At 42.7% G+C, this 19,992-nt stretch overlaps 49 non-coding genes across 49 annotated transcripts; all 49 read right to left on the bottom strand.

Annotated features, from left to right (window-relative positions):
* Nucleotides 1–84: 84 nt before the first annotated feature.
* On the bottom strand, nucleotides 85–157 carry trnav-uac (transfer RNA valine (anticodon UAC)). The gene has a single exon. It is a non-coding gene; the product is annotated as a tRNA-Val (tRNA).
* Nucleotides 158–422: 265 nt separating this feature from the next.
* On the bottom strand, nucleotides 423–495 carry trnav-cac (transfer RNA valine (anticodon CAC)). The gene has a single exon. It is a non-coding gene; the product is annotated as a tRNA-Val (tRNA).
* Nucleotides 496–618: 123 nt separating this feature from the next.
* Nucleotides 619–691, bottom strand: trnav-aac (transfer RNA valine (anticodon AAC)). The gene has a single exon. It is a non-coding gene; the product is annotated as a tRNA-Val (tRNA).
* A 557-nt stretch (nucleotides 692–1,248) lies between these two features.
* On the bottom strand, nucleotides 1,249–1,321 carry trnav-cac (transfer RNA valine (anticodon CAC)). The gene has a single exon. It is a non-coding gene; the product is annotated as a tRNA-Val (tRNA).
* A 123-nt stretch (nucleotides 1,322–1,444) lies between these two features.
* Nucleotides 1,445–1,517, bottom strand: trnav-aac (transfer RNA valine (anticodon AAC)). Its single transcript has one exon. It is a non-coding gene; the product is annotated as a tRNA-Val (tRNA).
* A 219-nt stretch (nucleotides 1,518–1,736) lies between these two features.
* On the bottom strand, nucleotides 1,737–1,809 carry trnav-uac (transfer RNA valine (anticodon UAC)). The gene has a single exon. It is a non-coding gene; the product is annotated as a tRNA-Val (tRNA).
* A 756-nt stretch (nucleotides 1,810–2,565) lies between these two features.
* Nucleotides 2,566–2,638, bottom strand: trnav-uac (transfer RNA valine (anticodon UAC)). The gene has a single exon. It is a non-coding gene; the product is annotated as a tRNA-Val (tRNA).
* A 463-nt stretch (nucleotides 2,639–3,101) lies between these two features.
* trnav-aac (transfer RNA valine (anticodon AAC)) lies at nucleotides 3,102–3,174 on the bottom strand. The gene has a single exon. It is a non-coding gene; the product is annotated as a tRNA-Val (tRNA).
* Nucleotides 3,175–3,393: 219 nt separating this feature from the next.
* trnav-uac (transfer RNA valine (anticodon UAC)) lies at nucleotides 3,394–3,466 on the bottom strand. The gene has a single exon. It is a non-coding gene; the product is annotated as a tRNA-Val (tRNA).
* Nucleotides 3,467–3,733: 267 nt separating this feature from the next.
* trnav-cac (transfer RNA valine (anticodon CAC)) lies at nucleotides 3,734–3,806 on the bottom strand. Its single transcript has one exon. It is a non-coding gene; the product is annotated as a tRNA-Val (tRNA).
* Nucleotides 3,807–3,929: 123 nt separating this feature from the next.
* On the bottom strand, nucleotides 3,930–4,002 carry trnav-aac (transfer RNA valine (anticodon AAC)). Its single transcript has one exon. It is a non-coding gene; the product is annotated as a tRNA-Val (tRNA).
* Nucleotides 4,003–4,221: 219 nt separating this feature from the next.
* trnav-uac (transfer RNA valine (anticodon UAC)) lies at nucleotides 4,222–4,294 on the bottom strand. Its single transcript has one exon. It is a non-coding gene; the product is annotated as a tRNA-Val (tRNA).
* A 265-nt stretch (nucleotides 4,295–4,559) lies between these two features.
* On the bottom strand, nucleotides 4,560–4,632 carry trnav-cac (transfer RNA valine (anticodon CAC)). Its single transcript has one exon. It is a non-coding gene; the product is annotated as a tRNA-Val (tRNA).
* A 123-nt stretch (nucleotides 4,633–4,755) lies between these two features.
* On the bottom strand, nucleotides 4,756–4,828 carry trnav-aac (transfer RNA valine (anticodon AAC)). Its single transcript has one exon. It is a non-coding gene; the product is annotated as a tRNA-Val (tRNA).
* Nucleotides 4,829–5,385: 557 nt separating this feature from the next.
* Nucleotides 5,386–5,458, bottom strand: trnav-cac (transfer RNA valine (anticodon CAC)). Its single transcript has one exon. It is a non-coding gene; the product is annotated as a tRNA-Val (tRNA).
* Nucleotides 5,459–5,581: 123 nt separating this feature from the next.
* Nucleotides 5,582–5,654, bottom strand: trnav-aac (transfer RNA valine (anticodon AAC)). Its single transcript has one exon. It is a non-coding gene; the product is annotated as a tRNA-Val (tRNA).
* A 219-nt stretch (nucleotides 5,655–5,873) lies between these two features.
* On the bottom strand, nucleotides 5,874–5,946 carry trnav-uac (transfer RNA valine (anticodon UAC)). Its single transcript has one exon. It is a non-coding gene; the product is annotated as a tRNA-Val (tRNA).
* Nucleotides 5,947–7,238: 1,292 nt separating this feature from the next.
* Nucleotides 7,239–7,311, bottom strand: trnav-aac (transfer RNA valine (anticodon AAC)). Its single transcript has one exon. It is a non-coding gene; the product is annotated as a tRNA-Val (tRNA).
* Nucleotides 7,312–7,530: 219 nt separating this feature from the next.
* Nucleotides 7,531–7,603, bottom strand: trnav-uac (transfer RNA valine (anticodon UAC)). The gene has a single exon. It is a non-coding gene; the product is annotated as a tRNA-Val (tRNA).
* A 266-nt stretch (nucleotides 7,604–7,869) lies between these two features.
* On the bottom strand, nucleotides 7,870–7,942 carry trnav-cac (transfer RNA valine (anticodon CAC)). Its single transcript has one exon. It is a non-coding gene; the product is annotated as a tRNA-Val (tRNA).
* A 123-nt stretch (nucleotides 7,943–8,065) lies between these two features.
* Nucleotides 8,066–8,138, bottom strand: trnav-aac (transfer RNA valine (anticodon AAC)). Its single transcript has one exon. It is a non-coding gene; the product is annotated as a tRNA-Val (tRNA).
* A 219-nt stretch (nucleotides 8,139–8,357) lies between these two features.
* Nucleotides 8,358–8,430, bottom strand: trnav-uac (transfer RNA valine (anticodon UAC)). Its single transcript has one exon. It is a non-coding gene; the product is annotated as a tRNA-Val (tRNA).
* A 462-nt stretch (nucleotides 8,431–8,892) lies between these two features.
* Nucleotides 8,893–8,965, bottom strand: trnav-aac (transfer RNA valine (anticodon AAC)). Its single transcript has one exon. It is a non-coding gene; the product is annotated as a tRNA-Val (tRNA).
* Nucleotides 8,966–9,524: 559 nt separating this feature from the next.
* trnav-cac (transfer RNA valine (anticodon CAC)) lies at nucleotides 9,525–9,597 on the bottom strand. Its single transcript has one exon. It is a non-coding gene; the product is annotated as a tRNA-Val (tRNA).
* A 123-nt stretch (nucleotides 9,598–9,720) lies between these two features.
* Nucleotides 9,721–9,793, bottom strand: trnav-aac (transfer RNA valine (anticodon AAC)). Its single transcript has one exon. It is a non-coding gene; the product is annotated as a tRNA-Val (tRNA).
* Nucleotides 9,794–10,012: 219 nt separating this feature from the next.
* trnav-uac (transfer RNA valine (anticodon UAC)) lies at nucleotides 10,013–10,085 on the bottom strand. Its single transcript has one exon. It is a non-coding gene; the product is annotated as a tRNA-Val (tRNA).
* A 266-nt stretch (nucleotides 10,086–10,351) lies between these two features.
* On the bottom strand, nucleotides 10,352–10,424 carry trnav-cac (transfer RNA valine (anticodon CAC)). Its single transcript has one exon. It is a non-coding gene; the product is annotated as a tRNA-Val (tRNA).
* Nucleotides 10,425–10,840: 416 nt separating this feature from the next.
* trnav-uac (transfer RNA valine (anticodon UAC)) lies at nucleotides 10,841–10,913 on the bottom strand. Its single transcript has one exon. It is a non-coding gene; the product is annotated as a tRNA-Val (tRNA).
* A 269-nt stretch (nucleotides 10,914–11,182) lies between these two features.
* On the bottom strand, nucleotides 11,183–11,255 carry trnav-cac (transfer RNA valine (anticodon CAC)). The gene has a single exon. It is a non-coding gene; the product is annotated as a tRNA-Val (tRNA).
* Nucleotides 11,256–11,378: 123 nt separating this feature from the next.
* Nucleotides 11,379–11,451, bottom strand: trnav-aac (transfer RNA valine (anticodon AAC)). The gene has a single exon. It is a non-coding gene; the product is annotated as a tRNA-Val (tRNA).
* Nucleotides 11,452–11,670: 219 nt separating this feature from the next.
* On the bottom strand, nucleotides 11,671–11,743 carry trnav-uac (transfer RNA valine (anticodon UAC)). The gene has a single exon. It is a non-coding gene; the product is annotated as a tRNA-Val (tRNA).
* A 1,292-nt stretch (nucleotides 11,744–13,035) lies between these two features.
* Nucleotides 13,036–13,108, bottom strand: trnav-aac (transfer RNA valine (anticodon AAC)). The gene has a single exon. It is a non-coding gene; the product is annotated as a tRNA-Val (tRNA).
* A 219-nt stretch (nucleotides 13,109–13,327) lies between these two features.
* Nucleotides 13,328–13,400, bottom strand: trnav-uac (transfer RNA valine (anticodon UAC)). The gene has a single exon. It is a non-coding gene; the product is annotated as a tRNA-Val (tRNA).
* Nucleotides 13,401–13,666: 266 nt separating this feature from the next.
* Nucleotides 13,667–13,739, bottom strand: trnav-cac (transfer RNA valine (anticodon CAC)). Its single transcript has one exon. It is a non-coding gene; the product is annotated as a tRNA-Val (tRNA).
* Nucleotides 13,740–13,862: 123 nt separating this feature from the next.
* On the bottom strand, nucleotides 13,863–13,935 carry trnav-aac (transfer RNA valine (anticodon AAC)). Its single transcript has one exon. It is a non-coding gene; the product is annotated as a tRNA-Val (tRNA).
* A 219-nt stretch (nucleotides 13,936–14,154) lies between these two features.
* Nucleotides 14,155–14,227, bottom strand: trnav-uac (transfer RNA valine (anticodon UAC)). Its single transcript has one exon. It is a non-coding gene; the product is annotated as a tRNA-Val (tRNA).
* A 462-nt stretch (nucleotides 14,228–14,689) lies between these two features.
* Nucleotides 14,690–14,762, bottom strand: trnav-aac (transfer RNA valine (anticodon AAC)). Its single transcript has one exon. It is a non-coding gene; the product is annotated as a tRNA-Val (tRNA).
* A 559-nt stretch (nucleotides 14,763–15,321) lies between these two features.
* trnav-cac (transfer RNA valine (anticodon CAC)) lies at nucleotides 15,322–15,394 on the bottom strand. The gene has a single exon. It is a non-coding gene; the product is annotated as a tRNA-Val (tRNA).
* Nucleotides 15,395–15,517: 123 nt separating this feature from the next.
* trnav-aac (transfer RNA valine (anticodon AAC)) lies at nucleotides 15,518–15,590 on the bottom strand. The gene has a single exon. It is a non-coding gene; the product is annotated as a tRNA-Val (tRNA).
* Nucleotides 15,591–15,809: 219 nt separating this feature from the next.
* On the bottom strand, nucleotides 15,810–15,882 carry trnav-uac (transfer RNA valine (anticodon UAC)). The gene has a single exon. It is a non-coding gene; the product is annotated as a tRNA-Val (tRNA).
* A 266-nt stretch (nucleotides 15,883–16,148) lies between these two features.
* trnav-cac (transfer RNA valine (anticodon CAC)) lies at nucleotides 16,149–16,221 on the bottom strand. The gene has a single exon. It is a non-coding gene; the product is annotated as a tRNA-Val (tRNA).
* Nucleotides 16,222–16,637: 416 nt separating this feature from the next.
* On the bottom strand, nucleotides 16,638–16,710 carry trnav-uac (transfer RNA valine (anticodon UAC)). The gene has a single exon. It is a non-coding gene; the product is annotated as a tRNA-Val (tRNA).
* Nucleotides 16,711–17,174: 464 nt separating this feature from the next.
* Nucleotides 17,175–17,247, bottom strand: trnav-aac (transfer RNA valine (anticodon AAC)). The gene has a single exon. It is a non-coding gene; the product is annotated as a tRNA-Val (tRNA).
* A 219-nt stretch (nucleotides 17,248–17,466) lies between these two features.
* Nucleotides 17,467–17,539, bottom strand: trnav-uac (transfer RNA valine (anticodon UAC)). The gene has a single exon. It is a non-coding gene; the product is annotated as a tRNA-Val (tRNA).
* A 464-nt stretch (nucleotides 17,540–18,003) lies between these two features.
* Nucleotides 18,004–18,076, bottom strand: trnav-aac (transfer RNA valine (anticodon AAC)). Its single transcript has one exon. It is a non-coding gene; the product is annotated as a tRNA-Val (tRNA).
* A 219-nt stretch (nucleotides 18,077–18,295) lies between these two features.
* On the bottom strand, nucleotides 18,296–18,368 carry trnav-uac (transfer RNA valine (anticodon UAC)). The gene has a single exon. It is a non-coding gene; the product is annotated as a tRNA-Val (tRNA).
* A 265-nt stretch (nucleotides 18,369–18,633) lies between these two features.
* trnav-cac (transfer RNA valine (anticodon CAC)) lies at nucleotides 18,634–18,706 on the bottom strand. Its single transcript has one exon. It is a non-coding gene; the product is annotated as a tRNA-Val (tRNA).
* A 415-nt stretch (nucleotides 18,707–19,121) lies between these two features.
* Nucleotides 19,122–19,194, bottom strand: trnav-uac (transfer RNA valine (anticodon UAC)). The gene has a single exon. It is a non-coding gene; the product is annotated as a tRNA-Val (tRNA).
* Nucleotides 19,195–19,460: 266 nt separating this feature from the next.
* trnav-cac (transfer RNA valine (anticodon CAC)) lies at nucleotides 19,461–19,533 on the bottom strand. The gene has a single exon. It is a non-coding gene; the product is annotated as a tRNA-Val (tRNA).
* Between the last annotated feature and the right edge of the window lie 459 nt (nucleotides 19,534–19,992).

The following is a 19,992-nucleotide window of genomic DNA, read 5'->3' as shown; positions in this document are numbered from 1 at the left end:
TTTGGTACAATTGCCCTCACCTAATTTCAATAGTCCAAAAACTTTGTTGCGAATTTCAGCACGTATATTAAAAACCCCTTTAGTTGTTTCCGCCCAGTTTCGAACTGAGGACCTTTCGCGTGTAAAGCGAACGTGATAACCACTACACTACGGAAACTTAACTTGGAAGACAGTCCGACCTCTTTTAGCGTACGCTTGTTCAAAAGCGACTGAAACGATAGACTGCCCACTGTCCTTAAAATGGCAAAAAGCTGCTATTTTTGTTGGCAGACTAAACATTTTTTATTACTCTACAGGAAACTTCAATGGTCATTTGTTTTTTTTTAGTCCTTTTCTAAAGAATTTACACCACAAATCGCCCTGCAAGTGTTCTGACCTGCTCAACAGAAAACCACTGAAAAATGTTAGCAAAGACCATCCACAGTTTCCGCCCAGTTTCGAACTGGGGACCTTTCGCGTGTGAGGCGAACGTGATAACCACTACACTACGGAAACAAGCCCTTCACGTGCAGACAGAAATCTTCTGGTGCAGGCTTGTTAAAAAGTGTACCAAGGAAAAGTGAGCTGAGCCCTCCTGTTGTGGCAAACAGTTTAAATTTTCTGCCAAAAGCCAATTGCTGTTTCTGCTCGGTTTCGAACCGAGGCCCTTTCGCGTGTTAGGCGAACGTGATCACCACTACACTACAGAAACCTCCTTATGTAAGACATGTGCTTTTTCGAAAATGGCTCCATCCCATAATCTTTCCTGCAAGCATTGTGACAAGCTGTTTAAATTCCACAAACAACAGATAAGAGCTCATTCGGAATGGCAGTCTGCCTACAGCTCTTTGGTACAATTGCCCTCACCTAATTTCAATAGTCAAAAAATTTGTTGCAAATTTCAGCACGTATATTAAAAACCCCTTTACTTGTTTCCGCCCAGTTTCGAACTGAGGACCTTTCGCGTGTAAAGCGAACGTGATAATCACTACACTACGGAAACTTATCTTGTAAGACAGTCCGACCTCTTTTAGCGTACGCTTGTTCAAAAGCGACTGAAACGATAGACTGCCCACTGTCCTTAAAATGGCAAAAAGCTGCTATTTTTGTTGGCAGACTAAACATTTTTTATTACTCTACAGGAAACTTCAATGGTAATTTGTTTTGTTTTAGTCCTTTTCTAAAGAATTTACACCGCAAATCGCCCTGCAAGTGTTCTGACCTGCTCAACAGAAAACCACTGAAAAAATGTTAGCAAAGACCATCCACAGTTTCCGCCCAGTTTCGAACTGGGGACCTTTCGCGTGTGAGGCGAACGTGATAACCACTACACTACGGAAACAAGCCCTTTAGGTGCAGACAGAAATCTTCTGGTGCAGGCTTGTTAAAAAGTGTACAAAGGAAAAGTGAGCTGAGCCCTCCTGTTGTGGCAAACAGTTTAAATTTTCTGCCAAAAGCCAATTGCTGTTTCTGCTCGGTTTCGAACCGAGGCCCTTTCGCGTGTTAGGCGAACGTGATCACCACTACACTACAGAAACCTCCTTATGTAAGATATGTGCATTTTCGAAAATGTCTCTATCCCATAATCTTTCCTGCAAGCATTGTGACAAGCTGTTTAAATTCCACAAATAACAGATAAGAGCTCATTCGGAATGGCAGTCTGCCTACAGCTCTTTGGTCCAATTGCCCTCACCTAATTTCAATAGTCCAAAAACTTTGTTGCGAATTTCAGCACGTATATTAAAAACCCCTTTACTTGTTTCCGCCCAGTTTCGAACTGAGGACCTTTCGCGTGTAAAGCGAACGTGATAACCACTACACTACGGAAACTTAACTTGGAAGACAGTCCAAACTCTTTTAGCGTACGCTTGTTCAAAAGCGACTGAAACGATAGACTGCCCACTGTCCTTAAAATGGCAAAAAGCTGCTATTTTTGTTGGCAGACTAAACATTTTTTTTTATTACTCTACAGGAAACTTCAATGGTCATTTGTTTTGTTTTAGTCCTTTTCTAAAGAATTTACACCGCAAATCGCCCTGCAAGTGTTCTGACCTGCTCAACAGAAAACCACTGAAAAATGTTAGCAAAGACCATCCACAGTTTCCGCCCAGTTTCGAACTGGGGACCTTTCGCGTGTGAAGCGAACGTGATAACCACTACACTACGGAAACAAGCCCTTTAGGTGCAGACAGAAATCTTCTGGTGCAGGCTTGTTAAAAAGTGTACAAAGGAAAAGTGAGCTGAGCCCTCCTTTTGTGGCAAACAGTTTAAATTTTCTGCCAAAAGCCAATTGCTGTTTCTGTTCGGTTTCGAACCGAGGCCCTTTCGCGTGTTAGGCGAACGTGATCACCACTACACTACAGAAACCTCATTATGTAAGACATGTGCTTTTTCGAAAATGGCTCCATCCCATAATCTTTCCTGCAAGCATTGTGACAAGCTGTTTAAATTCCACAAACAACAGATAAGAGCTCATTCGGAATGGCAGTCTGCCTACAGCTCTTTGGTACAATTGCCCTCACCTAATTTCAATAGTCCAAAAACTTTGTTGCGAATTTCAGCACGTATATTAAAAACCCCTTTACTTGTTTCCGCCCAGTTTCGAACTGAGGACCTTTCGCGTGTAAAGCGAACGTGATACCCACTACACTACGGAAACTTAAATTGGAAGACAGTCCGACCTCTTTTAGCGTACGCTTGTTCAAAAGCGACTGAAACGATAGACTGCCCACTGTCCTTAAAATGGCAAAAAGCTGCTATTTTTGTTGGCAGACTAAACATTTTTTATTACTCTACAGGAAACTTCAATGGTCATTTGTTTTGTTTTAGTCCTTTTCTAAAGAATTTACACCACAAATCGCCCTGCAAGTGTTCTGACCCGCTCAACAGAAAACCACTGAAAAAATGTTAGCAAAGACCATCCACAGTTTCCGCCCAGTTTCGAACTGGGGACCTTTCGCGTGTGAGGCGAACGTGATAACAACTACACTACGGAAACAAGCCCTTTATGTGCAGACAGAAATCTTCTGGTGCAGGCTTGTTAAAAAGTGTACAAAGGAAAAGTGAGCTGAGCCCTCCTGTTGTGGCAAACAGTTTTAAATTTTCTGCCAAAAGCCAATTGCTGTTTCTGCTCGGTTTCGAACCGAGGCCCTTTCGCGTGTTAGGCGAACGTGATCACCACTACACTACAGAAACCTCCTTATGTACGATATGTGCTTTTTCGAAAATGGCTCCATCCCATAATCTTTCCTGCAAGCATTGTGACAAGCTGTTTAAATTCCACAAACAACAGATAAGAGCTCATTCGGAATGGCAGTCTGCCTACAGCTCTTTGGTCCAATTGCCCTCACCTAATTTCAATAGTCCAAAAACTTTGTTGCGAATTTCAGCACGTATATTAAAAACCCCTTTACTTGTTTCCGCCCAGTTTCGAACTGAGGACCTTTCGCGTGTAAAGCGAACGTGATAACCACTACACTACGGAAACTTAACTTGGAAGACAGTCCGACCTCTTTTAGCGTACGCTTGTTCAAAAGCGACTGAAACGATAGACTGCCCACTGTCCTTAAAATGGCAAAAAGCTGCTATTTTTGTTGGCAGACTAAACATTTTTTTTATTACTCTACAGGAAACTTCAATGGTCATTTGTTTTGTTTTAGTCCTTTTCTAAAGAATTTACACCGCAAATCGCCCTGCAAGTGTTCTGACCTGCTCAACAGAAAACCACTGAAAAATGTTAGCAAAGACCATCCACAGTTTCCGCCCAGTTTCGAACTGGGGACCTTTCGCGTGTGAGGCGAACGTGATAACCACTACACTACGGAAACAAGCCCTTTATGTGCAGACAGAAATCTTCTGGTGCAGGCTTGTTAAAAAGTGTACAAAGGAAAAGTGAGCTGAGCCCTCCTTTTGTGGCAAACAGTTTAAATTTTCTGCCAAAAGCCAATTGCTGTTTCTGCTCGGTTTCGAACCGAGGCCCTTTCGCGTGTTAGGCGAACGTGATCACCACTACACTACAGAAACCTCCTTGTGTAAGACATGTGCTTTTTCGAAAATGGCTCCATCCCATAATCTTTCCTGCAAGCATTGTGACAAGCTGTTTAAATTCCACAAACAACAGATGAGAGCTCATTCGGCATGGCAGTCTGCCTACAGCTCTTTGGTACAATTGCCCTCACCTAATTTCAATAGTCCAAAAACTTTGTTGCGAATTTCAGCACGTATATTAAAAACCCCTTTAGTTGTTTCCGCCCAGTTTCGAACTGAGGACCTTTCGCGTGTAAAGCGAACGTGATAACCACTACACTACGGAAACTTAACTTGGAAGACAGTCCGACCTCTTTTAGCGTACGCTTGTTCAAAAGCGACTGAAACGATAGACTGCCCACTGTCCTTAAAATGGCAAAAAGCTGCTATTTTTGTTGGCAGACTAAACATTTTTTATTACTCTACAGGAAACTTCAATGGTCATTTGTTTTTTTTTAGTCCTTTTCTAAAGAATTTACACCACAAATCGCCCTGCAAGTGTTCTGACCTGCTCAACAGAAAACCACTGAAAAATGTTAGCAAAGACCATCCACAGTTTCCGCCCAGTTTCGAACTGGGGACCTTTCGCGTGTGAGGCGAACGTGATAACCACTACACTACGGAAACAAGCCCTTCACGTGCAGACAGAAATCTTCTGGTGCAGGCTTGTTAAAAAGTGTACCAAGGAAAAGTGAGCTGAGCCCTCCTGTTGTGGCAAACAGTTTAAATTTTCTGCCAAAAGCCAATTGCTGTTTCTGCTCGGTTTCGAACCGAGGCCCTTTCGCGTGTTAGGCGAACGTGATCACCACTACACTACAGAAACCTCCTTATGTAAGACATGTGCTTTTTCGAAAATGGCTCCATCCCATAATCTTTCCTGCAAGCATTGTGACAAGCTGTTTAAATTCCACAAACAACAGATAAGAGCTCATTCGGAATGGCAGTCTGCCTACAGCTCTTTGGTACAATTGCCCTCACCTAATTTCAATAGTCAAAAAATTTGTTGCAAATTTCAGCACGTATATTAAAAACCCCTTTACTTGTTTCCGCCCAGTTTCGAACTGAGGACCTTTCGCGTGTAAAGCGAACGTGATAATCACTACACTACGGAAACTTATCTTGTAAGACAGTCCGACCTCTTTTAGCGTACGCTTGTTCAAAAGCGACTGAAACGATAGACTGCCCACTGTCCTTAAAATGGCAAAAAGCTGCTATTTTTGTTGGCAGACTAAACATTTTTTATTACTCTACAGGAAACTTCAATGGTAATTTGTTTTGTTTTAGTCCTTTTCTAAAGAATTTACACCGCAAATCGCCCTGCAAGTGTTCTGACCTGCTCAACAGAAAACCACTGAAAAAATGTTAGCAAAGACCATCCACAGTTTCCGCCCAGTTTCGAACTGGGGACCTTTCGCGTGTGAGGCGAACGTGATAACCACTACACTACGGAAACAAGCCCTTTAGGTGCAGACAGAAATCTTCTGGTGCAGGCTTGTTAAAAAGTGTACAAAGGAAAAGTGAGCTGAGCCCTCCTGTTGTGGCAAACAGTTTAAATTTTCTGCCAAAAGCCAATTGCTGTTTCTGCTCGGTTTCGAACCGAGGCCCTTTCGCGTGTTAGGCGAACGTGATCACCACTACACTACAGAAACCTCCTTATGTAAGATATGTGCATTTTCGAAAATGTCTCTATCCCATAATCTTTCCTGCAAGCATTGTGACAAGCTGTTTAAATTCCACAAATAACAGATAAGAGCTCATTCGGAATGGCAGTCTGCCTACAGCTCTTTGGTCCAATTGCCCTCACCTAATTTCAATAGTCCAAAAACTTTGTTGCGAATTTCAGCACGTATATTAAAAACCCCTTTACTTGTTTCCGCCCAGTTTCGAACTGAGGACCTTTCGCGTGTAAAGCGAACGTGATAACCACTACACTACGGAAACTTAACTTGGAAGACAGTCCAAACTCTTTTAGCGTACGCTTGTTCAAAAGCGACTGAAACGATAGACTGCCCACTGTCCTTAAAATGGCAAAAAGCTGCTATTTTTGTTGGCAGACTAAACATTTTTTTTTATTACTCTACAGGAAACTTCAATGGTCATTTGTTTTGTTTTAGTCCTTTTCTAAAGAATTTACACCGCAAATCGCCCTGCAAGTGTTCTGACCTGCTCAACAGAAAACCACTGAAAAATGTTAGCAAAGACCATCCACAGTTTCCGCCCAGTTTCGAACTGGGGACCTTTCGCGTGTGAAGCGAACGTGATAACCACTACACTACGGAAACAAGCCCTTTAGGTGCAGACAGAAATCTTCTGGTGCAGGCTTGTTAAAAAGTGTACAAAGGAAAAGTGAGCTGAGCCCTCCTTTTGTGGCAAACAGTTTAAATTTTCTGCCAAAAGCCAATTGCTGTTTCTGTTCGGTTTCGAACCGAGGCCCTTTCGCGTGTTAGGCGAACGTGATCACCACTACACTACAGAAACCTCATTATGTAAGACATGTGCTTTTTCGAAAATGGCTCCATCCCATAATCTTTCCTGCAAGCATTGTGACAAGCTGTTTAAATTCCACAAACAACAGATAAGAGCTCATTCGGAATGGCAGTCTGCCTACAGCTCTTTGGTACAATTGCCCTCACCTAATTTCAATAGTCCAAAAACTTTGTTGCGAATTTCAGCACGTATATTAAAAACCCCTTTACTTGTTTCCGCCCAGTTTCGAACTGAGGACCTTTCGCGTGTAAAGCGAACGTGATAACGACTACACTACGGAAACTTAACTTGGAAGACAGTCCGACCTCTTTTAGCGTACGCTTGTTCAAAAGCGACTGAAACGATAGACTGCCCACTGTCCTTAAAATGGCAAAAAGCTGCTATTTTTTTTGGCAGACTAAACATTTTTTTTATTACTCTACAGGAAACTTCAATGGTCATTTGTTTTGTTTTAGTCCTTTTCTAAAGAATTTACACCGCAAATCGCCCTGCAAGTGTTCTGACCTGCTCAACAGAAAACCACTGAAAAATGTTAGCAAAGACCATCCACAGTTTCCGCCCAGTTTCGAACTGGGGACCTTTCGCGTGTGAAGCGAACGTGATAACCACTACACTACGGAAACAAGCCCTTTATGTGCAGACAGAAATCTTCTGGTGCAGGCTTGTTAAAAAGTGTACAAAGGAAAAGTGAGCTGAGCCCTCCTTTTGTGGCAAACAGTTTAAATTTTCTGCCAAAAGCCAATTGCTGTTTCTGCTCGGTTTCGAACCGAGGCCCTTTCGCGTGTTAGGCGAACGTGATCACCACTACACTACAGAAACCTCCTTGTGTAAGACATGTGCTTTTTCGAAAATGGCTCCATCCCATAATCTTTCCTGCAAGCATTGTGACAAGCTGTTTAAATTCCACAAACAACAGATGAGAGCTCATTCGGAATGGCAGTCTGCCTACAGCTCTTTGGTACAATTGCCCTCACCTAATTTCAATAGTCCAAAAACTTTGTTGCGAATTTCAGCACGTATATTAAAAACCCCTTTAGTTGTTTCCGCCCAGTTTCGAACTGAGGACCTTTCGCGTGTAAAGCGAACGTGATAACCACTACACTACGGAAACTTAACTTGGAAGACAGTCCGACCTCTTTTAGCGTACGCTTGTTCAAAAGCGACTGAAACGATAGACTGCCCACTGTCCTTAAAATGGCAAAAAGCTGCTATTTTTGTTGGCAGACTAAACATTTTTTATTACTCTACAGGAAACTTCAATGGTCATTTGTTTTGTTTTAGTCCTTTTCTAAAGAATTTACACCACAAATCGCCCTGCAAGTGTTCTGACCTGCTCAACAGAAAACCACTGAAAAAATGTTAGCAAAGACCATCCACAGTTTCCGCCCAGTTTCGAACTGGGGACCTTTCGCGTGTGAGGCGAACGTGATAACCACTACACTACGGAAACAAGCCCTTCAGGTGCAGACAGAAATCTTCTGGTGCAGGCTTGTTAAAAAGTGTACCAAGGAAAAGTGAGCTGAGCCCTCCTGTTGTGGCAAACAGTTTAAATTTTCTGCCAAAAGCCAATTGCTGTTTCTGCTCGGTTTCGAACCGAGGCCCTTTCGCGTGTTAGGCGAACGTGATCACCACTACACTACAGAAACCTCTTAATGTAAGATATGTGCTTTTTCGAAAATGGCTCCATCCCATAATCTTTCCTGCAAGCATTGTGACAAGCTGTTTAAATTCCACAAACAACAGATAAGAGCTCATTCGGAATGGCAGTCTGCCTACAGCTCTTTGGTACAATTGCCCTCACCTAATTTCAATAGTCCAAAAACTTTGTTGCGAATTTCAGCACGTATATTAAAAACCCCTTTACTTGTTTCCGCCCAGTTTCGAACTGAGGACCTTTCGCGTGTAAAGCGAACGTGATAACCACTACACTACGGAAACTTAACTTGGAAGACAGTCCGACCTCTTTTAGCGTACGCTTGTTCAAAAGCGACTGAAACGATAGACTGCCCACTGTCCTTAAAATGGCAAAAAGCTGCTATTTTTGTTGGCAGACTAAACATTTTTTATTACTCTACAGGAAACTTCAATGGTCATTTGTTTTGTTTTAGTCCTTTTCTAAAGAATTTTCACCACAAATCGCCCTGCAAGTGTTCTGACCCGCTCAACAGAAAACCACTGAAAAAATGTTAGCAAAGACCATCCACAGTTTCCGCCCAGTTTCGAACTGGGGACCTTTCGCGTGTGAGGCGAACGTGATAACAACTACACTACGGAAACAAGCCCTTCAGGTGCAGACAGAAATCTTCTGGTGCAGGCTTGTTAAAAAGTGTACCAAGGAAAAGTGAGCTGAGCCCTCCTGTTGTGGCAAACAGTTTAAATTTTCTGCCAAAAGCCAATTGCTGTTTCTGCTCGGTTTCGAACCGAGGCCCTTTCGCGTGTTAGGCGAACGTGATCACCACTACACTACAGAAACCTCCTTATGTACGATATGTGCTTTTTCGAAAATGGCTCCATCCCATAATCTTTCCTGCAAGCATTGTGACAAGCTGTTTAAATTCCACAAACAACAGATAAGAGCTCATTCGGAATGGCAGTCTGCCTACAGCTCTTTGGTCCAATTGCCCTCACCTAATTTCAATAGTCCAAAAACTTTGTTGCGAATTTCAGCACGTATATTAAAAACCCCTTTACTTGTTTCCGCCCAGTTTCGAACTGAGGACCTTTAGCGTGTAAAGCGAACGTGATAACCACTACACTACGGAAACTTAACTTGGAAGACAGTCCGACCTCTTTTAGCGTACGCTTGTTCAAAAGCGACTGAAACGATAGACTGCCCACTGTCCTTAAAATGGCAAAAAGCTGCTATTTTTGTTGGCAGACTAAACATTTTTTTTATTACTCTACAGGAAACTTCAATGGTCATTTGTTTTGTTTTAGTCCTTTTCTAAAGAATTTACACCGCAAATCGCCCTGCAAGTGTTCTGACCTGCTCAACAGAAAACCACTGAAAAATGTTAGCAAAGACCATCCACAGTTTCCGCCCAGTTTCGAACTGGGGACCTTTCGCGTGTGAGGCGAACGTGATAACCACTACACTACGGAAACAAGCCCTTTATGTGCAGACAGAAATCTTCTGGTGCAGGCTTGTTAAAAAGTGTACAAAGGAAAAGTGAGCTGAGCCCTCCTTTTGTGGCAAACAGTTTAAATTTTCTGCCAAAAGCCAATTGCTGTTTCTGCTCGGTTTCGAACCGAGGCCCTTTCGCGTGTTAGGCGAACGTGATCACCACTACACTACAGAAACCTCCTTGTGTAAGACATGTGCTTTTTCGAAAATGGCTCCATCCCATAATCTTTCCTGCAAGCATTGTGACAAGCTGTTTAAATTCCACAAACAACAGATGAGAGCTCATTCGGAATGGCAGTCTGCCTACAGCTCTTTGGTACAATTGCCCTCACCTAATTTCAATAGTCCAAAAACTTTGTTGCGAATTTCAGCACGTATATTAAAAACCCCTTTAGTTGTTTCCGCCCAGTTTCGAACTGAGGACCTTTCGCGTGTAAAGCGAACGTGATAACCACTACACTACGGAAACTTAACTTGGAAGACAGTCCGACCTCTTTTAGCGTACGCTTGTTCAAAAGCGACTGAAACGATAGACTGCCCACTGTCCTTAAAATGACAAAAAGCTGCTATTTTTGTTGGCAGACTAAACATTTTTTATTACTCTACAGGAAACTTCAATGGTCATTTGTTTTGTTTTAGTCCTTTTCTAAAGAATTTACACCACAAATCGCCCTGCAAGTGTTCTGACCCGCTCAACAGAAAACCACTGAAAAAATGTTAGCAAAGACCATCCACAGTTTCCGCCCAGTTTCGAACTGGGGACCTTTCGCGTGTGAGGCGAACGTGATAACCACTACACTACGGAAACAAGCCCTTCAGGTGCAGACAGAAATCTTCTGGTGCAGGCTTGTTAAAAAGTGTACCAAGGAAAAGTGAGCTGAGCCCTCCTGTTGTGGCAAACAGTTTAAATTTTCTGCCAAAAGCCAATTGCTGTTTCTGCTCGGTTTCGAAACCGAGGCCCTTTCGCGTGTTAGGCGAACGTGATCACCACTACACTACAGAAACCTCTTTATGTAAGATATGTGCTTTTTCGAAAATGGCTCCATCCCATAATCTTTCCTGCAAGCATTGTGACAAGCTGTTTAAATTCCACAAACAACAGATAAGAGCTCATTCGGAATGGCAGTCTGCCTACAGCTCTTTGGTACAATTGCCCTCACCTAATTTCAATAGTCCAAAAACTTTGTTGCGAATTTCAGCACGTATATTAAAAACCCCTTTACTTGTTTCCGCCCAGTTTCGAACTGAGGACCTTTCGCGTGTAAAGCGAACGTGATAACCACTACACTACGGAAACTTAACTTGGAAGACAGTCCGACCACTTTTAGCGTACGCTTGTTCAAAAGCGACTGAAACGATAGACTGCCCACTGTCCTTAAAATGGCAAAAAGCTGCTATTTTTGTTGGCAGACTAAACATTTTTTTTTATTACTCTACAGGAAACTTCAATGGTCATTTGTTTTGTTTTAGTCCTTTTCTAAAGAATTTACACCGCAAATCGCCCTGCAAGTGTTCTGACCTGCTCAACAGAAAACCACTGAAAAAATGTTAGCAAAGACCATCCACAGTTTCCGCCCAGTTTCGAACTGGGGACCTTTCGCGTGTGAGGCGAACGTGATAACCACTACACTACGGAAACAAGCCCTTTAGGTGCAGACAGAAATCTTCTGGTGCAGGCTTGTTAAAAAGTGTACAAAGGAAAAGTGAGCTGAGCCCTCCTGTTGTGGCAAACAGTTTAAATTTTCTGCCAAAAGCCAATTGCTGTTTCTGCTCGGTTTCGAACCGAGGCCCTTTCGCGTGTTAGGCGAACGTGATCACCACTACACTACAGAAACCTCCTTATGTAAGATATGTGCATTTTCGAAAATGTCTCTATCCCATAATCTTTCCTGCAAGCATTGTGACAAGCTGTTTAAATTCCACAAATAACAGATAAGAGCTCATTCGGAATGGCAGTCTGCCTACAGCTCTTTGGTCCAATTGCCCTCACCTAATTTCAATAGTCCAAAAACTTTGTTGCGAATTTCAGCACGTATATTAAAAACCCCTTTACTTGTTTCCGCCCAGTTTCGAACTGAGGACCTTTCGCGTGTAAAGCGAACGTGATAACCACTACACTACGGAAACTTAACTTGGAAGACAGTCCAAACTCTTTTAGCGTACGCTTGTTCAAAAGCGACTGAAACGATAGACTGCCCACTGTCCTTAAAATGGCAAAAAGCTGCTATTTTTGTTGGCAGACTAAACATTTTTTTTTATTACTCTACAGGAAACTTCAATGGTCATTTGTTTTGTTTTAGTCCTTTTCTAAAGAATTTACACCGCAAATCGCCCTGCAAGTGTTCTGACCTGCTCAACAGAAAACCACTGAAAAATGTTAGCAAAGACCATCCACAGTTTCCGCCCAGTTTCGAACTGGGGACCTTTCGCGTGTGAAGCGAACGTGATAACCACTACACTACGGAAACAAGCCCTTTAGGTGCAGACAGAAATCTTCTGGTGCAGGCTTGTTAAAAAGTGTACAAAGGAAAAGTGAGCTGAGCCCTCCTTTTGTGGCAAACAGTTTAAATTTTCTGCCAAAAGCCAATTGCTGTTTCTGTTCGGTTTCGAACCGAGGCCCTTTCGCGTGTTAGGCGAACGTGATCACCACTACACTACAGAAACCTCATTATGTAAGACATGTGCTTTTTCGAAAATGGCTCCATCCCATAATCTTTCCTGCAAGCATTGTGACAAGCTGTTTAAATTCCACAAACAACAGATAAGAGCTCATTCGGAATGGCAGTCTGCCTACAGCTCTTTGGTACAATTGCCCTCACCTAATTTCAATAGTCCAAAAACTTTGTTGCGAATTTCAGCACGTATATTAAAAACCCCTTTACTTGTTTCCGCCCAGTTTCGAACTGAGGACCTTTCGCGTGTAAAGCGAACGTGATAACGACTACACTACGGAAACTTAACTTGGAAGACAGTCCGACCTCTTTTAGCGTACGCTTGTTCAAAAGCGACTGAAACGATAGACTGCCCACTGTCCTTAAAATGGCAAAAAGCTGCTATTTTTTTTGGCAGACTAAACATTTTTTTTATTACTCTACAGGAAACTTCAATGGTCATTTGTTTTGTTTTAGTCCTTTTCTAAAGAATTTACACCGCAAATCGCCCTGCAAGTGTTCTGACCTGCTCAACAGAAAACCACTGAAAAATGTTAGCAAAGACCATCCACAGTTTCCGCCCAGTTTCGAACTGGGGACCTTTCGCGTGTGAAGCGAACGTGATAACCACTACACTACGGAAACAAGCCCTTTATGTGCAGACAGAAATCTTCTGGTGCAGGCTTGTTAAAAAGTGTACAAAGGAAAAGTGAGCTGAGCCCTCCTTTTGTGGCAAACAGTTTAAATTTTCTGCCAAAAGCCAATTGCTGTTTCTGCTCGGTTTCGAACCGAGGCCCTTTCGCGTGTTAGGCGAACGTGATCACCACTACACTACAGAAACCTCCTTGTGTAAGACATGTGCTTTTTCGAAAATGGCTCCATCCCATAATCTTTCCTGCAAGCATTGTGACAAGCTGTTTAAATTCCACAAACAACAGATGAGAGCTCATTCGGAATGGCAGTCTGCCTACAGCTCTTTGGTACAATTGCCCTCACCTAATTTCAATAGTCCAAAAACTTTGTTGCGAATTTCAGCACGTATATTAAAAACCCCTTTAGTTGTTTCCGCCCAGTTTCGAACTGAGGACCTTTCGCGTGTAAAGCGAACGTGATAACCACTACACTACGGAAACTTAACTTGGAAGACAGTCCGACCTCTTTTAGCGTACGCTTGTTCAAAAGCGACTGAAACGATAGACTGCCCACTGTCCTTAAAATGGCAAAAAGCTGCTATTTTTGTTGGCAGACTAAACATTTTTTATTACTCTACAGGAAACTTCAATGGTCATTTGTTTTGTTTTAGTCCTTTTCTAAAGAATTTACACCACAAATCGCCCTGCAAGTGTTCTGACCTGCTCAACAGAAAACCACTGAAAAAATGTTAGCAAAGACCATCCACAGTTTCCGCCCAGTTTCGAACTGGGGACCTTTCGCGTGTGAGGCGAACGTGATAACCACTACACTACGGAAACAAGCCCTTCAGGTGCAGACAGAAATCTTCTGGTGCAGGCTTGTTAAAAAGTGTACCAAGGAAAAGTGAGCTGAGCCCTCCTGTTGTGGCAAACAGTTTAAATTTTCTGCCAAAAGCCAATTGCTGTTTCTGCTCGGTTTCGAACCGAGGCCCTTTCGCGTGTTAGGCGAACGTGATCACCACTACACTACAGAAACCTCTTAATGTAAGATATGTGCTTTTTCGAAAATGGCTCCATCCCATAATCTTTCCTGCAAGCATTGTGACAAGCTGTTTAAATTCCACAAACAACAGATAAGAGCTCATTCGGAATGGCAGTCTGCCTACAGCTCTTTGGTACAATTGCCCTCACCTAATTTCAATAGTCCAAAAACTTTGTTGCGAATTTCAGCACGTATATTAAAAACCCCTTTACTTGTTTCCGCCCAGTTTCGAACTGAGGACCTTTCGCGTGTAAAGCGAACGTGATAACCACTACACTACGGAAACTTAACTTGGAAGACAGTCCGACCTCTTTTAGCGTACGCTTGTTCAAAAGCGACTGAAACGATAGACTGCCCACTGTCCTTAAAATGGCAAAAAGCTGCTATTTTTGTTGGCAGACTAAACATTTTTTATTACTCTACAGGAAACTTCAATGGTCATTTGTTTTGTTTTAGTCCTTTTCTAAAGAATTTTCACCACAAATCGCCCTGCAAGTGTTCTGACCCGCTCAACAGAAAACCACTGAAAAAATGTTAGCAAAGACCATCCACAGTTTCCGCCCAGTTTCGAACTGGGGACCTTTCGCGTGTGAGGCGAACGTGATAACAACTACACTACGGAAACAAGCCCTTCAGGTGCAGACAGAAATCTTCTGGTGCAGGCTTGTTAAAAAGTGTACCAAGGAAAAGTGAGCTGAGCCCTCCTGTTGTGGCAAACAGTTTAAATTTTCTGCCAAAAGCCAATTGCTGTTTCTGCTCGGTTTCGAACCGAGGCCCTTTCGCGTGTTAGGCGAACGTGATCACCACTACACTACAGAAACCTCCTTATGTACGATATGTGCTTTTTCGAAAATGGCTCCATCCCATAATCTTTCCTGCAAGCATTGTGACAAGCTGTTTAAATTCCACAAACAACAGATAAGAGCTCATTCGGAATGGCAGTCTGCCTACAGCTCTTTGGTCCAATTGCCCTCACCTAATTTCAATAGTCCAAAAACTTTGTTGCGAATTTCAGCACGTATATTAAAAACCCCTTTACTTGTTTCCGCCCAGTTTCGAACTGAGGACCTTTAGCGTGTAAAGCGAACGTGATAACCACTACACTACGGAAACTTAACTTGGAAGACAGTCCGACCTCTTTTAGCGTACGCTTGTTCAAAAGCGACTGAAACGATAGACTGCCCACTGTCCTTAAAATGGCAAAAAGCTGCTATTTTTGTTGGCAGACTAAACATTTTTTTTATTACTCTACAGGAAACTTCAATGGTCATTTGTTTTGTTTTAGTCCTTTTCTAAAGAATTTACACCGCAAATCGCCCTGCAAGTGTTCTGACCTGCTCAACAGAAAACCACTGAAAAATGTTAGCAAAGACCATCCACAGTTTCCGCCCAGTTTCGAACTGGGGACCTTTCGCGTGTGAGGCGAACGTGATAACCACTACACTACGGAAACAAGCCCTTTATGTGCAGACAGAAATCTTCTGGTGCAGGCTTGTTAAAAAGTGTACAAAGGAAAAGTGAGCTGAGCCCTCCTTTTGTGGCAAACAGTTTAAATTTTCTGCCAAAAGCCAATTGCTGTTTCTGCTCGGTTTCGAACCGAGGCCCTTTCGCGTGTTAGGCGAACGTGATCACCACTACACTACAGAAACCTCCTTGTGTAAGACATGTGCTTTTTCGAAAATGGCTCCATCCCATAATCTTTCCTGCAAGCATTGTGACAAGCTGTTTAAATTCCACAAACAACAGATGAGAGCTCATTCGGAATGGCAGTCTGCCTACAGCTCTTTGGTACAATTGCCCTCACCTAATTTCAATAGTCCAAAAACTTTGTTGCGAATTTCAGCACGTATATTAAAAACCCCTTTAGTTGTTTCCGCCCAGTTTCGAACTGAGGACCTTTCGCGTGTAAAGCGAACGTGATAACCACTACACTACGGAAACTTATCTTGGAAGACAGTCCGACCTCTTTTAGCGTACGCTTGTTCAAAAGCGACTGAAACGATAGACTGCCCACTGTCCTTAAAATGACAAAAAGCTGCTATTTTTGTTGGCAGACTAAACATTTTTTATTACTCTACAGGAAACTTCAATGGTCATTTGTTTTGTTTTAGTCCTTTTCTAAAGAATTTACACCACAAATCGCCCTGCAAGTGTTCTGACCCGCTCAACAGAAAACCACTGAAAAAATGTTAGCAAAGACCATCCACAGTTTCCGCCCAGTTTCGAACTGGGGACCTTTCGCGTGTGAGGCGAACGTGATAACCACTACACTACGGAAACAAGCCCTTCAGGTGCAGACAGAAATCTTCTGGTGCAGGCTTGTTAAAAAGTGTACCAAGGAAAAGTGAGCTGAGCCCTCCTGTTGTGGCAAACAGTTTAAATTTTCTGCCAAAAGCCAATTGCTGTTTCTGCTCGGTTTCGAAACCGAGGCCCTTTCGCGTGTTAGGCGAACGTGATCACCACTACACTACAGAAACCTCTTTATGTAAGATATGTGCTTTTTCGAAAATGGCTCCATCCCATAATCTTTCCTGCAAGCATTGTGACAAGCTGTTTAAATTCCACAAACAACAGATAAGAGCTCATTCGGAATGGCAGTCTGCCTACAGCTCTTTGGTACAATTGCCCTCACCTAATTTCAATAGTCCAAAAACTTTGTTGCGAATTTCAGCACGTATATTAAAAACCCCTTTACTTGTTTCCGCCCAGTTTCGAACTGAGGACCTTTCGCGTGTAAAGCGAACGTGATAACCACTACACTACGGAAACTTAACTTGGAAGACAGTCCGACCACTTTTAGCGTACGCTTGTTCAAAAGCGACTGAAACGATAGACTGCCCACTGTCCTTAAAATGGCAAAAAGCTGCTATTTTTGTTGGCAGACTAAACATTTTTTTTTATTACTCTACAGGAAACTTCAATGGTCATTTGTTTTGTTTTAGTCCTTTTCTAAAGAATTTACACCGCAAATCGCCCTGCAAGTGTTCTGACCTGCTCAACAGAAAACCACTGAAAAATGTTAGCAAAGACCATCCACAGTTTCCGCCCAGTTTCGAACTGGGGACCTTTCGCGTGTGAAGCGAACGTGATAACCACTACACTACGGAAACAAGCCCTTTATGTGCAGACAGAAATCTTCTGGTGCAGGCTTGTTAAAAAGTGTACAAAGGAAAAGTGAGCTGAGCCCTCCTTTTGTGGCAAACAGTTTAAATTTTCTGCCAAAAGCCAATTGCTGTTTCTGCTCGGTTTCGAACCGAGGCCCTTTCGCGTGTTAGGCGAACGTGATCACCACTACACTACAGAAACCTCCTTATGTAAGACATGTGCTTTTTCGAAAATGGCTCCATCCCATAATCTTTCCTGCAAGCATTGTGACAAGCTCTTTAAATTCCACAAACAACAGATAAGAGCTCATTCGGAATGGCAGTCTGCCTACAGCTCTTTGGTACAATTGCCCTCACCTAATTTCAATAGTCCAAAAACTTTGTTGCGAATTTCAGCACGTATATTAAAAACCCCTTTACTTGTTTCCGCCCAGTTTCGAACTGAGGACCTTTCGCGTGTAAAGCGAACGTGATAACCACTACACTACGGAAACTTAACTTGGAAGACAGTCCGACCACTTTTAGCGTACGCTTGTTCAAAAGCGACTGAAACGATAGACTGCCCACTGTCCTTAAAATGGCAAAAAGCTGCTATTTTTGTTGGCAGACTAAACATTTTTTTTTATTACTCTACAGGAAACTTCAATGGTCATTTGTTTTGTTTTAGTCCTTTTCTAAAGAATTTACACCACAAATCGCCCTGCAAGTGTTCTGACCCGCTCTACAGAAAACCACTGAAAAATGTTAGCAAAGACCATCCACAGTTTCCGCCCAGTTTCGAACTGGGGACCTTTCGCGTGTGAAGCGAACGTGATAACCACTACACTACGGAAACAAGCCCTTTATGTGCAGACAGAAATCTTCTGGTGCAGGCTTGTTAAAAAGTGTACAAAGGAAAAGTGAGCTGAGCCCTCCTGTTGTGGCAAACAGTTTAAATTTTCTGCCAAAAGCCAATTGCTGTTTCTGCTCGGTTTCGAACCGAGGCCCTTTCGCGTGTTAGGCGAACGTGATCACCACTACACTACAGAAACCTCCTTATGTAAGATATGTGCTTTTTCGAAAATGGCTCCATCCCATAATCTTTCCTGCAAGCATTGTGACAAGCTGTTTAAATTCCACAAACAACAGATAAGAGCTCATTCGGAATGGCAGTCTCCCTACAGCTCTTTGGTACAATTGCCCTCACCTAATTTCAATAGTCCAAAAACTTTGCTGCGAATTTCAGCACGTATATTAAAAACCCCTTTACTTGTTTCCGCCCAGTTTCGAACTGAGGACCTTTCGCGTGTAAAGCGAACGTGATAACCACTACACTACGGAAACTTATCTTGGAAGACAGTCCGACCTCTTTTAGCGTACGCTTGTTCAAAAGCGACTGAAACGATAGACTGCCCACTGTCCTTAAAATGGCAAAAAGCTGCTATTTTTGTTGGCAGACTAAACATTTTTTATTACTCTACAGGAAACTTCAATGGTCATTTGTTTTGTTTTAGTCCTTTTCTAAAGAATTTACACCGCAAATCGCCCTGCAAGTGTTCTGACCTGCTCAACAGAAAACCACTGAAAAATGTTAGCAAAGACCATCCACAGTTTCCGCCCAGTTTCGAACTGGGGACCTTTCGCGTGTGAGGCGAACGTGATAACCACTACACTACGGAAACAAGCCCTTTATGTGCAGACAGAAATCTTCTGGTGCAGGCTTGTTAAAAAGTGTACAAAGGAAAAGTGAGCTGAGCCCTCCTGTTGTGGCAAACAGTTTAAATTTTCTGCCAAAAGCCAATTGCTGTTTCTGCTCGGTTTCGAACCGAGGCCCTTTCGCGTGTTAGGCGAAGGTGATCACCACTACACTACAGAAACCTCCTTATGTACGATATGTGCTTTTTCGAAAATGGCTCCATCCCATAATCTTTCCTGCAAGCATTGTGACAAGCTGTTTAAATTCCACAAACAACAGATAAGAGCTCATTCGGAATGGCAGTCTGCCTACAGCTCTTTGGTCCAATTGCCCTCACCTAATTTCAATAGTCCAAAAACTTTGTTGCGAATTTCAGCACGTATATTAAAAACCCCTTTACTTGTTTCCGCCCAGTTTCGAACTGAGGACCTTTCGCGTGTAAAGCGAACGTGATAACCACTACACTACGGAAACTTAACTTGGAAGACAGTCCGACCTCTTTTAGCGTACGCTTGTTCAAAAGCGACTGAAACGATAGACTGCCCACTGTCCTTAAAATGGCAAAAAGCTGCTATTTTTGTTGGCAGACTAAACATTTTTTATTACTCTACAGGAAACTTCAATGGTCATTTGTTTTGTTTTAGTCCTTTTCTAAAGAATTTACACCACAAATCGCCCTGCAAGTGTTCTGACCCGCTCAACAGAAAACCACTGAAAAAATGTTAGCAAAGACCATCCACAGTTTCCGCCCAGTTTCGAACTGGGGACCTTTCGCGTGTGAGGCGAACGTGATAACCACTACACTACGGAAACAAGCCCTTTATGTGCAGACAGAAATCTTCTGGTGCAGGCTTGTTAAAAAGTGTACAAAGGAAAAGTGAGCTGAGCCCTCCTGTTGTGGCAAACAGTTTAAATTTTCTGCCAAAAGCCAATTGCTGTTTCTGCTCGGTTTCGAACCGAGGCCCTTTCGCGTGTTAGGCGAAGGTGATCACCACTACACTACAGAAACCTCCTTATGTACGATATGTGCTTTTTCGAAAATGGCTCCATCCCATAATCTTTCCTGCAAGCATTGTGACAAGCTGTTTAAATTCCACAAACAACAGATAAGAGCTCATTCGGAATGGCAGTCTGCCTACAGCTCTTTGGTCCAATTGCCCTCACCTAATTTCAATAGTCCAAAAACTTTGTTGCGAATTTCAGCACGTATATTAAAAACCCCTTTAATTGTTTCCGCCCAGTTTCGAACTGAGGACCTTTCACGTGTAAAGC

This window comes from Pimephales promelas, chromosome 13 (assembly GCF_988280905.1).
Source record: "Pimephales promelas chromosome 13, fPimPro1.hap1.1, whole genome shotgun sequence".
Lineage (NCBI taxonomy): Eukaryota > Metazoa > Chordata > Actinopteri > Cypriniformes > Leuciscidae > Pimephales > Pimephales promelas.
The sequence above is the reverse complement of the archived record's forward strand: the minus strand, read 5'-3'. Positions and strand labels throughout refer to the sequence as shown.